Consider the following 14,345-nt stretch of genomic DNA (forward strand, 5'->3'; position numbering starts at 1 on the left):
CAAGCATCCATCCAAAAACTGGAAAGAACTCAAATACAAAAGCTAATCTTGCACCTAAAGGAGCTGGAGAAAAAACAGAAAATAGATCCTACACCCAGCAGAAGAAGAGAATTAATAAAGATTCAAGCAGAACTCCATGAAATACAGACCAGAAGAACTGTGGAACAGATTAACAAAACCAGGAGTTGGTTCTTTGAAAGAATTAATAAGATAGATAAACCATTAGCCAGCCTCATTAAAAAGAAGAGAGAAAGACTCAAATTAATAAAATCATGAATGAGAAAGGAGAGATCACCACCAAAACCAAGGAAATACAATCGATCTTAAAAACTTATTATGAGCAGCTTTACGCCAATAAATTAGGCAATCTGGAAGAAATGGACATATTTCTGGAAAACCACAAACTACTAAAACTGGAACAGGAAGAAATAGAAAACCTGAACAGGCCAATAACCAGGGAGGAAATTGAAGCAGTCATCAAAAACCTCCCAAGACACAAAAGTCCAGGGTCAGATGGCTTCCCAGGGGAATTCTATCAAATGTTTAAAGAAGAAAGAATACCTATTCTACTAAAGCTCTTTGGAAAGATAAAAAGAGATGGAGTACTTCCAAACTTGTTCAATGAGGCCAGCATCACCTTAATTCCAAAACCAGACAAAGAACCCACCAAAAAGGAGAATTATAGACCAATATCCCTGATGAACATGGATGCAAAAATTCTCAACAAGATACTAGCCAATAGGATACAACAATACATTATGAAGATTATTCACCATGAGCAAGTGGGATTTATCCCCGGGATGCAAGGCTGGTTCAACACTCGTAAAGCAATCAATGTGATTGATCATATCAGCAAGAGAAAAACCAAGAACCATATGATCCTCTCATTGGATGCAGAGAAAGCATTTGACAAAATACAGCATCCATTCCTGATCAAAACTCTTCAGAGTGTAGGGATAGAGGGAACATTCCTCAGCATCTTAAAAGCCATCTACTAAAAGCCCACAGCAAATATAATTCTCAATGGGGAAACACTGGAGGCCTTTTCCCTATATCAGGAACCCAACAAGGATGCCCACTCTCACCACTGCTATTCATCATATTACTAGAAGTCCTAGCCTCAGCAATCAAGCAACAAAAAGAAATAAAAGGCATTCAAATTGGCAAAGAAGAAGTCAAACTCTCCCTTTTCGCCGATGACATGATACTGTACGTAGAAAACCCAAAAGACTCCACCCCAACATTGCTAGAACTCATACAGCAATTCGGCAGTGTGGTAGGATACAAAATCAATGCCCAGAAGTCAGTGGCATTTCTATACACTAACAATGAGACTGCAGAAAGAGAAATTAAGGAGTCAATCCCATTTACAATTGTACCCAAAAGCATAAGAGACCTAGGAATAAACCTAACCAAAGAGGTAAAGGATCTATACCCTAAAAACTACAGAACACTTCTGAAAGAAATTGAGGAAGACACAAAGAGATGGAAAAATATTCCATGCTCATGGATTGGAAGAATTAATATTGTGAAAATGTCAATGTTACCCAGGGCAATTTACACATTTAATGCAATCCCTATCAAAATACCATGGACTTTCTTCAGAGAGTTGGAACAAATCATCTTAAGATTTGTGTGGAATCAGAAAAGACCCCGAATAGCCAGGGGAATTTTAAAAAAGAAAACCATATCTGGGGTCATCACCATGCCAGATTTCAGGTTGTACTACAAAGCTGTGGTCATCAAGACAGTGAGATAAACTCAAAATGGATTAAAGATCTAAATGTGAGACAAGATTCCATCAAAATCCTAGAGGAGAACACAGGCAACACCCTTTTTGAACTCAGCCACAGTAACTTTTTGCAAGATACATCCACGAAGGCAAAAGAAACAAAAGCAAAAATGAACTATTGGGACTTCATCAAGATAAGAAGCTTTTGCACAGCAAAGGATACAGTCCACAAAACTCAGAGACAACCTACAGAATGGGAGAAGATATTTGCAAATGATGTATTAGATAAAGGGCTCGTTTCCAAGATCTATAAAGAACTTATTAAACTCAACAGCAAAGGAACAATCCAATAATGAAATGGGCAAAAGACATGAAGAGAAATCTCACAGAGGAAGACATAGACATGGCCAACAAGCACATGAGAAAATCCGCATCACTGGCCATCAGGGAAATACAAATCCAAACCACCATGAGATACCACCTCACACCAGTCAGAATGGTGAAAATTAACAAGACAGGAAACAACAAATGTTGGAGAGGATGTGAAGAAAGGGGAACCCTCCTGCACTGTTGGAATGTGAACTGGTGCAGCCACTCTGTAAAACTGTGTGGAGGTTCCTCAAAGAGTTAAAAATAGATCTGCCCTACGACCCAGCAATTGCACTGCTGGGGATTTACCCCAAAGATACAGATGCAGTGAAGCACCGGGACACCTGCACCCCAATGTTTCTAGCAGCAATGTCCACAATAGCCAAACTGTGGAAGGAGCCTCGGTGTCCATCGAAAGATGAATGGATAAAGAAGATGTGGTCTATGTATACAACGGAATATTCCTCAGCCATTAGAAACGACAAATACCCACCATTTGCCTCGACGTTGATGGAACTAGAGGGTATTATGCTGAGTGAAATAAGTCAATCAGAAAAAGGCAAACATTATATGGTCTCATTCATTTGGGGAATATAAAAAATAGTGAAGGGGAATAAAGGGGAAAGGAGAAAAAAATGAGTGGGAAATATCAGAGAGGGAGACAGAACATGAGAGACTCCTAACTCTGGGAAACGAACTAGGGGTGGTGGAAGGGGAGGTGGGCAGGGGATGGGGGTGACTGGGTGACGGCCACTGAGGGGGGCACTTGATGGGATGAGCACTGGGTATTATGCTATATATTGGCAAATTGAACTCCAATAAAAAGGAATTTCAAAAAAAAGAAAGGGGGGACACACAGGAAAAAGGAGAGGAGCTCTGTGCAGGGGAAGCTGATGCCCAGGTGGTTACTTGTATGTCGACAGGACCCTGCACTGACTCTCTGGCATCATTGGGAGCTACTCTCAACTGTGGTCAGGTCTTATCTTCTGGGAAAGTTTGATCCTTTACTCCTTAAAGCTGGTGGTCTACACGTCTCAAGGAAAGTAGATTAGCTCTGCTATAGGTCAAGGGATTTAAGTCAGCAAGCCAGATTACAGACAAGCTTGAAGCAAGTGAACCCTTAAGACTCAGTGAAGGAGCTGTTACAGTAGAAGTTCATGAAATGCTTCTCTGTGACATCTGTTTTCTCCAGGAAATAGCTTTGAGATAGGTAAGGAGGTAGTAGTGGAGATGTGAGAAAAGTTAGAAAAGAATGAAATACTTTAATAGATGAGTGAGCAAGTAAATGAATTAGGAAAAATTCTTTTCTGATCTGAACAATTCAGTGATGAAGGAGGTAATTTAGAAACATGGATCAATTTAGTCTGAGATTATTTTTAAATTATCTTGAAAGTTTAATGAAAACTAAGCAACTTTTCCTAGAAATATGCATATTTACATTTTTGTGCTTTTGGAACAGTCTCTGAATCTTGCTTATGCTTGGAATTTTAGGGGCTTCACTGATTGTTCTGTAAAAATCACGAGGCTGGTAGTTGTGTTGGTTGGAGTTAGGCAGAAGAGACCCCGCAAATAGAGAAAATGATATGTAAACCCTTAAAGTCATCCAAAGGTGAAACCCTAAGATTTAGAGTACAGTAGTGGTAATGAGAAAGGAAAGGAGTGATAGTGAGAGCTTATGTAGCAGGCACTTCCCTACTGTCTTCATATTGTTACATCATATCAAATATATGAGGTATGTACTATATATTCAAGTCACTTTTGAGATGAAGAAGCAGAAATATGAAGTAGATAACAAAAGCCATGACCCTAGAAACTCTTGTAGAAATGTTCTATGCAGTCCCCTAGTGAGTCTTATTAAGACCCCAGAAAAACTATGTGACTTTCTCCAGGTAATAAAATTATTTGGTGGCAGAGCATGGAATAAGGCTCAGAAGCTTTCTGCATCTCACTCTCTTTCATACCTGGTACTGAAATTGTCAAAATTCAATGCATTCTACACAGATTCCTTTGACATTTACCCCAGTCTCAGTCCCATCTCTGCAGAGCCTGCCCTGCCCTCCTGGTATCTCAGAGGCCAGTCTGTTAAGAAGCCAGAGTACTCATTGCAGCATCAGGCTTTTCCAAACAGTGCTCTGCTTCTCTCCTTATGCCTAGGAAGCATGGAAGACCCCAGACCCCACTCTGTTTCAGCAGAGATTCTGGATGGCAGCCTTTCCCATCTCACTCCCTCCATAGGGATGGGCAATGTCTGCTTGTGTGTCCCATTCTGCTCGGTCTCCTGTGTCCTCAACTTTCCTTATCTCTTAGATTTCTGAAGCCTTAGCCTAGAAATCCAGTTTCAGCTAACTCATGCCCCACTCTTTGTTGACCCTTTCCAGGAGCTTCCCTGTGGTTTTCCTTACTTCATGTGGAACAGAAGGATGATTTGGTAGTGCCTCAAAAGGGCCTTGTCTGTGAACGTTGCTCTTGCCCCCCTTTTCCCTCCCACATCCCAGTTCTCTCTATGGAACTCCATCTCTGTCTGCAATTGGACAGAAGCTGCAAAGGGTCACAAAGGTTTTATTTGTGAGTGCGGGTCCTGTTCTGAACAGCCCGAACTATTTCCTACCTACTTTCCATTTGTTCCCTCCTCTTAGTTTATTTTCTCTTTGCTCCCTGCTCTTTATCACTATAGATAGTGCTCTCCTGTGAGTTACTAGAAAAGAAATCTCTAAGGGGTCTGGGTTTTGATATATTTCAAATAATAGAAAATACCTACCATTTAACCCATCAGCCTATTGTGTCTGTAACAATATGAATAACATTTTTAGTGACAATCTCTAAAATGACCATCTCTAAAGAAGTTGCCTCTTGATTTACATATGACATGAATTTAAAAGGTCTTGTTTTAGTGTATTATACAACATTCATCTCAGTGCTTTGGTCATTGAGTGAGGTCCTTTCTGTGGCTTTGACACTTGTGCCTGACTTCAAAAAAGAGGAACTTTCATTTTTATCTTGAGTTACATTTATAAATTCATATGTAATGCCCAATTAGCAATACATTATCCCTTTGCAATTTGAATTACATTTTAAGGTGCCTGCAATATAAGAGCTAATTAGCAAAAAAACAAACAAAAAAAAAAAAAAACAACAAAAAAAAACCCTTATGTTTGGTTTACTCTGTAGTAGAATAAATGTTTGAAATATTAACTGCTGTGTTAGTATTTTGTACACCATTGATTAAATTTGGCACCTCATTGGGGGAGGCGGAATAGTGGCACCTGAGGATGTCCATCCCTTAATCTCTGAAATTTATGAGTATGTTAGCTTACAAAGTAAGAGACTTTGCAGATGTGACTAATTTAAAGGTCCTAAAATAAGAAGATTATCCTGGATTATTCAAGTATCCCAATGTAAACACAAGGGTTCCTTAAAGAGTGAAGTGGACGGTCTGTAGAGTCTGAGAAGGAGATGTGACAATATAGAGATTGGAGAGATGCTGATGCTTAGAGTAGATCAAGAATCAGAGAATGCAGGAGGTTTCTGGAAGCTGGAAAAGGCAAGGAAAAAATTCTCTCCTAGAGTTTCAGAAGGATTATAGCCCTGTCTATATCTTGATAGCAACCTCGTCAGACTAAGTTTTTGGATTTTTGTCCTCCAGACCCATGAAATAATAAATCTATGTTGTTTTTAACCCGGAGGCTTATGGAAACTCGCTACAGCAGCAATAGATTATCAATACAATTGTCCTCCAATTACAATAAAACTCAAGTCTGGCCTCCATTGTTTTAGGGTAGATTGTTATAACCACTGAAATTAAAATTTTCTTTGAATTTTATAGTATAATCCCAAGGGAAAAGCAGGTGTCAAAACCTGAATTTGCTGAGGTAAACCCCAATTGACTAAGATGATAATAAATTGAGATTTTTCAAAAATATTAAAGATAATAAGTGCTTGAGGTACAAATTAATTTCAGTTATAAAAATAGTCATATTCTTATACATCTGAGTTCAAAATTTGACTAAGATTAATGTCCTCTAAAATTATATTAGAAATCATTCTTTATAGACCTGAAAAGAATATTTATTTCTTCCTTTGCCTTCAGTCAATACATACAAAATCTACCAATGACATAGTATTACAAGGGTTTTTCCAATCCATAATGGTAGACTGAGCCCATGAATGTGTCTCCTTATTCCCCAAATATCATTCACCTAATGGGAAGAGTAAGGAAATATTATTTCATATAACAAAGAATTAAAAGGGAGCCATGAGTGGTCAAGAGATTGCAATATATTTTGAGGGGAAGATGGACAGTTCATTTAAGAGTGGATCCATGGAACAACTATGGGAGACTAAATACTGACAGTCTGTGGCTGATGACTTATCTACAGAAAAGCTCAGATGTACTTGCATTATGACAAGTCCAATAACTATTGTTTTCATGTAGAAATTCCTCCCCGGCATTTATTGGAAAACTTGTACATTTCAGCAATTATAGAAAAAGTCAGCTGAGAAATTGAGAATGCAAGAACTAAAGTTTAACAATCTACATAGAAATGTTCCTTGTTTGAAGGAATTCACTTGTATTAGCTAGGGCTGTCATAACAAAGTACTGTAGACTAATGATTTAAATAACAGAAATTAAATGCCTCACAGTTCTAAAGGCTAGAGTCTAAAATCGAGGTGTCAGCAGAGTAGTTCCTTTCGAGGCTTTTCTCCTTGAATTGTAGATGGCAATTTTCTCTGTGTCTTCACATGGTCTTTCCACTGTCACACACATGTCTGTGTCTAAATTTCCTCTTCTTATAAGAATACATATGGGATCAGGATATATGGGATTAAGAGCCTCCCTAATGATCTCATTTTTAATTTATTTACCTCTTCAAAGACCCTATCTCCAAGTGTGGTCATATTTTGTGGTACCTGGGAGTTAGGACTTCAACATATGGATTTTAGGAGGACTTTATTCAGCCCATGATGCCATTGAGGTCAAGTCAAAAGCAAGAACAGGAAATGCTGATACATGGAGTTCACTTCTTTTAATGTGTCTTGTTATCAAATGTTTATATTAGAAAAAAAAATGTTTTACTGAAATATATATTTTTGTCACAATGTATCAGCATAAAGTAACAAATTGTGCGGTTATTATTATGTTATTTTTTGTTATAGAAAATCTCTGAAACTTTTGGTATGATCAGAAAAATTGTCACCTTTATTATGATTTTCATCATTTTAGAAATATGTAAATAATTGTTATAAAAAAACAATTTATAATTTTGGGAATTCCTGAGAATTTCTGCCAATGTTGATTAATCTTTCCTGAATATCAAACATTAATATTTTTCAGGAATTTGAGAATGTTACAATCAAGGGCAAGATTCTAGAAGAGCTTAATATAGGGACATAGATAGATTTATATACAAGTTTGTTGCCTTCCCTTGCTCGTTAGAGAAAGCTGAAACCCCTAGAAGCCCCAAGGCATAAAAATTAGAGTTATTCTCTAAAGAAATAGGAAAAAAAAAAAAAACTACCCAAGAACTAGCATGGCTAGTGTGAGAGTTGATGCCTCAGAATTAAGCTTTCTTTCATTTAGGCTCATCTGAGTGATATCAGGCTCTCTCCTTGCTCAGAATTGAAAGAAGCCTGCCTTCAATTAAATTCATCCACATACAATGATCTCCATCAGACTTTTAAGTTTCTCCTTTTGTTTTTCCTCCCTTCCTCCTTTTAATAATTTATTCAAGTAGAACTTAAGTTAATGGTGGCAGGTGCTATTATAAATGCTGATTATGAGTGAAAACCCAAAGATCTCCAAATATTTGAGGAAAACTTGAAGAAGGAAAGACCAAATTCCAGAGAGAGAGAGAGAGAGAGAGTGGGAGCGAGAGAGAATAGGATAAAAAAGGCATGTCAAAGAAGAAAAGATAAAATCTAAGAGATAACTAAGAAAAATTGCATATGAAAAACAAGAACTTGATGTTGGAATAGAGAGAAGAAAAAAAATCTCTTGAACTTTAAAGCTGCCCAAATGCAAATAAAATTCAACAGAAGAGTGTTATGTCAAAATCATAAAGTCACCTAAAATATTAGAGATAAATTTAGAAATAAAAAATGATAATCAATTGATAATCAATTGATCAATAATCAATACATGAAGTCTTGTGTCTAAGCAGAAGTTTCAAGAAAAGAAAATGAAGAAAAGAGGTGGGAGAAAATATTAAAAGAAATATCACAGGAATCTTTTTTACCTTCCCAATATTGTATTTCACATGGGGTCTGAAAAACAGCCTCAAAGATTCATCAGTGAATCCATATTGGGTACCATGGAAACTATCCGAGAATGTCTAATTTGTTGAATTTGTCAACTTAGGACTACATGCTTTTGTGAGGGCATCAAATGTTCCTGAGAGTGAGTTACAAATATGGCAAATGAACTCTTACAATGTTTCTAAATATCTTAAGCATGTTTATATTTACAACTTCCAGTGGAGGTAGGGGATACATTCCAAATGTTCTGTTTTCTAACAACTCTATAAAAATTAAAGTGAATCTATTCAGTATAGCAAGCAAAGTTACATCTTTTGTTAGTTTTAATGTAAAAATCTCTATGTATTACTATTAATATAGTAATACTACCATACATACACTCTTTCTCATTTTTAGAAACAGAAACTCTATTCTATAGGATATCACAAAACTAGAGACTAAGAATTCTATAATAATATCTATGCATTCTTGAGAATCCTTGGAGGTGCAAACTTAATCTAAATTTCAGAAAAATGTACTATAATTATTTATTTGCCTCTGGTTTGGTATTCCAAACTCAAAAGGTACTCTCCTCTGGTTAACTGGTCACAGTTACACCTGTTTGAAAGAAGAGAGCTGGAAAGACACATTAAAAGCATCTCCCTTTTCACAAAGTCTATTGAACAGCTTTCTCTCCCTGACTATTAGAAGGAAAACATTTCCTTCGTCCTTCTCTTTTGCTTTATGTAATTGCAAGTCTCTTACAAGATGCGTCTCCTTTCACACTTGAACTTTTCAAATTTTTTTACCCCCTCACAATTGTGCTCTTTCCTTTATCTCTTCCTTGGAAACTCGCCCTGGTTTCATAATTTGCTTTTTTCTCTTTTGCTTGTCTGTTCTCTATAGAGTTGTGGGTTCATTCACTAGGGCATCTTGCTCAGCTCCTTGCCTTCCCCACATATTAACCTCATTAGTTCCAAATTTCTCTTTGTCTCTTAGATTTTCTTTTCATTAGGACGTAGGCACACAGGTGATACTTTTAAAGACATATTTTGTAATTTACAGTATGTTTATCTGTTTTATTCAAAAACAGAATCTTTGAGCTGGAATTTGCCATTTCCTGTAAGGTTAGATTTTACTACTAGAACATAATGATTTATGCCATTATTCTCTTTTTTTTTTTCCTCACTGAGTTCCTTTTTACTACAAAATGTAATACATATATGTTCCCTGATAGTGAGTTATGAATATAGCAAATGAACTCTTACCAGGTTTCTAAATATTTTAAGCATGTTTATGTTTACAACTCTGAGTGCGGGGCGGGGGGAGTGGATTCCAAATGTTTTATTTTCTAATAACTCTATAAAAATTAAAGTGAATCTATTCAGTCTAGCAAGCAAAGTTACATCTTTTCTTTTATTGGTTTTAATGTTAAAAACCCCATGTATTACTATTAATATATTAATATAACTATATATATTTTTAAATTTTTATTTATTTATTCATGAGAGACACACAGAGAGAGACAGAGACAAAGGCAGAGGGAGCAGGCTCCCTGTGGGAAGCCTGATACAGGACTGGATCCCAGGACCCTGGGATCACGACCTGAGCTGAAGGCAGACGTTCAACCACTAAGCTACCCAAGTGCCCCAATATAACTATATTAATAATAATACTACCACACACACACTGTTTCTGGGTTTTAGAAACAGAAACTCTATTCTATGGGATATCGCAAAAATAGAGACTAAGAATTATATAATAATATCTATGAATTCTTGACAATCTTTGGAGGTGCGAATATTAGTCAATCTAGATTTGAGAAAAACATATTGTATATATATACTACAAGAATGTATAGAATATGTTATGTATATATATATAAAAGAATATGAATAAGATGAAAATATTTTTTGGTACAGGTCTTTATTTTATGCCATTATTCTTTTTTTTTTAATGCCATTATTCTTGATGTTTACTCAGAGATGCTTTTCCCTTATCTTTAGCCATATTCTTGTAGACTTGGTAGTGACTAATAAGATAGAGGTTTGGAGCAACAGATATATTTTAAAAAAAGAGAATTTATCATTGAAGGGTAAATTTAAAATTGTGTGCAGATAGTAAAGATAAGATTAATGGAGTAAAACTGAGAAAATTCCCTATTTTAAGGTGTTAGGTCTTGTTAAGCAGCTGCTTAGATGGGTGTTGGCCTGAAAATGTAAAGGCAAGAGGTAAATCAAAGGCGATAGAAAACACTGAATTCAACGTAGAGGCTGGTGTAATAATGTCATTTTAAAATGTTACAATGAGGGACACCTGGGTGGCTTATGGTTGAGCATTTGCCTTTGGCTCAGGGGTTCCGGGATTGAGTCCCACATCGGGCTCCCTGCATGGAGCCTGCTTCTCTCTCTGCCTATGTCTCTGCCTCTCTCTCGCTGTGTCTCTCATGAATAAATAAATAAATCTTTAAAAAAATAAAAAAATAAAATGTTACAATGAGGGAGGCACTTGACAGGATGAACACTGGGTGTTATACTATATGTTGGCAAATCGAACTCCAATAAAAAATATACAAAATAAATAAATAAATAAAATCTTAAAAAAATAAATAAAATGTTATGATGAGGCTGTATAGTGATATTTTTTATTTTTTAAAAAAGATTTTATTTATTTATTTATTTATTTATTTATTTATTTATTTATTTATGAGAAACACACAGAGAGAGGCAGAGACATAGGCAGAGGGAGAAGCAGGCTCCATGTAGGGACTTGATCCCAGGACTCCAGGATTACACCCTGGGCCGAAGGCAGATGTTCAACCACTGAGCCACCAAGGTGCCCTGGGTCCATCTCTTTATTTAGGATTAATTTCTACAAGTGGAAGCCCTGGGTCCAAACCCAGAATATTGTGAATTTTAATTGATATTGCTAACTTAAACTCTAAAAAGGTTATATTAATTTACAAGGCAAAAAAAATGCTATTTATTTGGATACCTAACCATCCACATCTTTGCTAACATCATGGGTAAAATGTGTTTTAATTTTCATTTTTTAATTCAGCGAAGTTTAATTTAGTTTCCATCTTCATAATTTTGGTTTCTAGCATTATCCATTTTCAATTCATTACCTTCTTAATTTCTAATTTTAGCCATGTGCTGTTATTACTCTTTTTTATAAGGAATAGCCTATTCTTCTTACATCATAACATCCCATGGAATCTCACTGAAGATCTAAAACAGTTTTTTGAGGTCTCAGACTCTTCTTCTTAACCTTTAAAAAGGTAGTGTCCTACCTGCCTCTTTACTATCCCTATGGAATTATTAGAGTTCTCAACTTACTGATTTCCTGAGTGAACAGAACTTTTTCAGAAGTGTGATATAGATCGAGAAATCAAAGTTCCTATTTTGATCTAATTTTCTTTTAATATTTGAGCCCTAACTTTTCTGTTTTTAACCCATTTCTGAGTTTTGGACAAATCTGTCTAGTCCTATCTTTTGTAAGTCCTAGTTTCAACTCATGCTATCAGGGATTGTCTCTCTTTGACTCTTGGTAGATATGCTACCCTAGGCAGGTGCTGGTCCTTGATGGGAAACACACAGTTATAGCAAGGAATGTTTCACAAATAATGTCTGATATGGTCTAGTTAAGATTAATAAAATCACACTGCTTGGAAAGAATTATCCATTGACTTAGAGTCAACAAAAGTTTTTTTTTCTAATATTAAAATATAGATAGAATTGTTTGGCAGGGGGGGGGAAATAACTTGAAATAAATCAAAAAAATATCTTCACATTAATTGTTCTTCTCATATACTTCAAATTTGTACTTAATGCCTTTCTCCTCCTGGACATCAGAAAGAACACCTGGGTATTCTGGTAGAAGTTTATATTTCTCCAAATCAATTTCTGGGAAAAATGTGTCACTTTCAAATTCATGCATAATCCTTGTCACAAATAGTCTAAGATGGCCTGGTTTGTTCATGGCTTCCTTATAAACAGAACTGCCTCTCACTAGCCAAACCATGTCCACTTTATTTGCTAATTCTGGTTGCTCAGTAAGTTTTAAAGCATCATCCAGACTTTTGGCAAGAAAATGAGTTCCTTGTGGAGGTTCCTTGATCTCTGCTGAGAACTATATTAATTCTGTCCTTTAAAGGTCGATTCTTCTCAGGAATAGAGAACCATGTCTTCCTACCCATAATCACCAAATTCTGTTTACCTGAGCGGGGGCCAGGGCAGGTCCCCGTTCCTGCCGATGCCCGTGTTCTGGGGCACGGCGACAATGTAGTTCAGCGTGCGTACCATGGCGCCGGTGGACTGTATAGTGATTTTAAAAATGAAATATGTTAAAAAAATGAAATATGTTAGTATTTGATTTTTAAAATAGAATGTCATTTACTAAATTGTGGGACATAATGGTCAAGTTATTTATAACTAGGAAACTAACAATGGCTAATTTTTATTGAAGTAATACTATTCAATTCAGGGAATTATAGAGGAAAAGGTAAATTTGAGTTTTTGCCAAGGTTCATACTTTCCTGGGGGAAGTAGTGCATAAGTATCTATGATAAAAGATGTATTGGAAGAAACAAGAAGGCAGACATAGCATATTTGTTCTCTGCGATGCTTAGTGGGGTACTAACAGCAGGAGCTTAATGGAAAAGACTGTTTCTCACTGGATAATAACCAAGAGACTTCTACATATTAGTTTGAATAAATGAGAAAATCAGTGCCATTAGTCACTGTGTGTTTAGGATAAGCAAAATTACTCTTCCTTGCGGCCATATTGTGAGAAGAAAAACATGATTCTAAAGAGACCCAGTGATGAACAAATAATGCATCTGAGCCTTCCTTAGGCTTTCCCAGTGCTGGAAAAGTGCTGGCCCATGAAAGTAAACGGCTTTGGAGTGTAAAGATGGATGCTTCTCTTTTCCATAACTTCTGATGTCTCTATATATCCTCACTGGGACCCAGGAACTCATTCTTGGGTTTGACAATGAAGCATGCATTTATCACTATGAAAATCAAGTATCAGGGATCCCTGGGTGGCGCAGCGGTTTAGCGCCTGCCTTTGGCCCAGGGCACGATCCTGGAGACCCGGGATCGAATCCCATGTCGGGCTCCCAGTGCATGGAGCCTGCTTCTCTCTCTGCCTGTATCTCTGCCTCTCTCTGTCTCTCCCTATCTCTCTGTGTGACTATCATAAATAAATAAAAATTAAAAAAAAAAAAAGAAAATCAAGTATCAGAGTAGAACTGGGAACAGAGCCCATTACAGAACCATGAAGAAGTTCACACGAGAGCCACCTAAATGCCTGCTCCTAATTTGAACACGGGAAGTTGAAGCAAGGTTAGTACATACTTTATTTTTGCCTCCTGAAGGTTTTGAATTCCTATTAAAAAACTGGAGGCAAGCTTTCCCCATTGAATTAAGGAGTCATGAGGACATCAGTCTCATTGCCTAGAATGCACTAGAATAACTTTAGCTCTAGGACATTGAAATGAATGTTTAGGAACTGTACTGCACATCTACAACTACAGGCAGATCAAGAAGCAAGATTAACTTTTCCAGGAATCAAACACTAAGAGTATAAAAGCAGGAGCCTGTTTGCATCAGGGCTCCTTCCCCAGGGTCATTGGGCAGCTCAGGAGCTGCCTGAGCCACAGATGGTGTTTGGTCTCTATAGGCCTAGTGACCTTTCTCTGCTCCATTCGCTAGCACAGGGCCAGCATCTCCGTTTTGACAGGGGCTGAATGGTCTCCAGACCCTGCCTCGGCCTCAGTCAACAATTCACTCCTGCTCAGCACCGCATTGCAAAGATCAGTTGCTTACTGTTCTGACCCATAGATCAACTTAGAGACAGACATAGGTCTTCCTGGTTCCTGTTTAACTAAAACACAAAGAATATTGACTTTCAGCCTTTGTTTTTTCCTGAAACATAGCTACAAGGGTTCAAACAAATGGAACCTCTATTCTATGCTTAGTTTCCCACCTTTCTTTAGCTCTTTTAACTT

At 36.9% G+C, this 14,345-nt stretch overlaps 1 pseudogene; it reads right to left on the bottom strand.

Annotated features, from left to right (window-relative positions):
* Window positions 1-11,964: 11,964 nt before the first annotated feature.
* LOC112643792 (dihydrofolate reductase-like) lies at window positions 11,965-12,636 on the bottom strand (annotated as a pseudogene).
* Window positions 12,637-14,345: the final 1,709 nt, after the last annotated feature.

The sequence above is a fragment of the Canis lupus genome, chromosome 1 (assembly GCF_003254725.2).
Source record: "Canis lupus dingo isolate Sandy chromosome 1, ASM325472v2, whole genome shotgun sequence".
Taxonomy (NCBI): domain Eukaryota; kingdom Metazoa; phylum Chordata; class Mammalia; order Carnivora; family Canidae; genus Canis; species Canis lupus.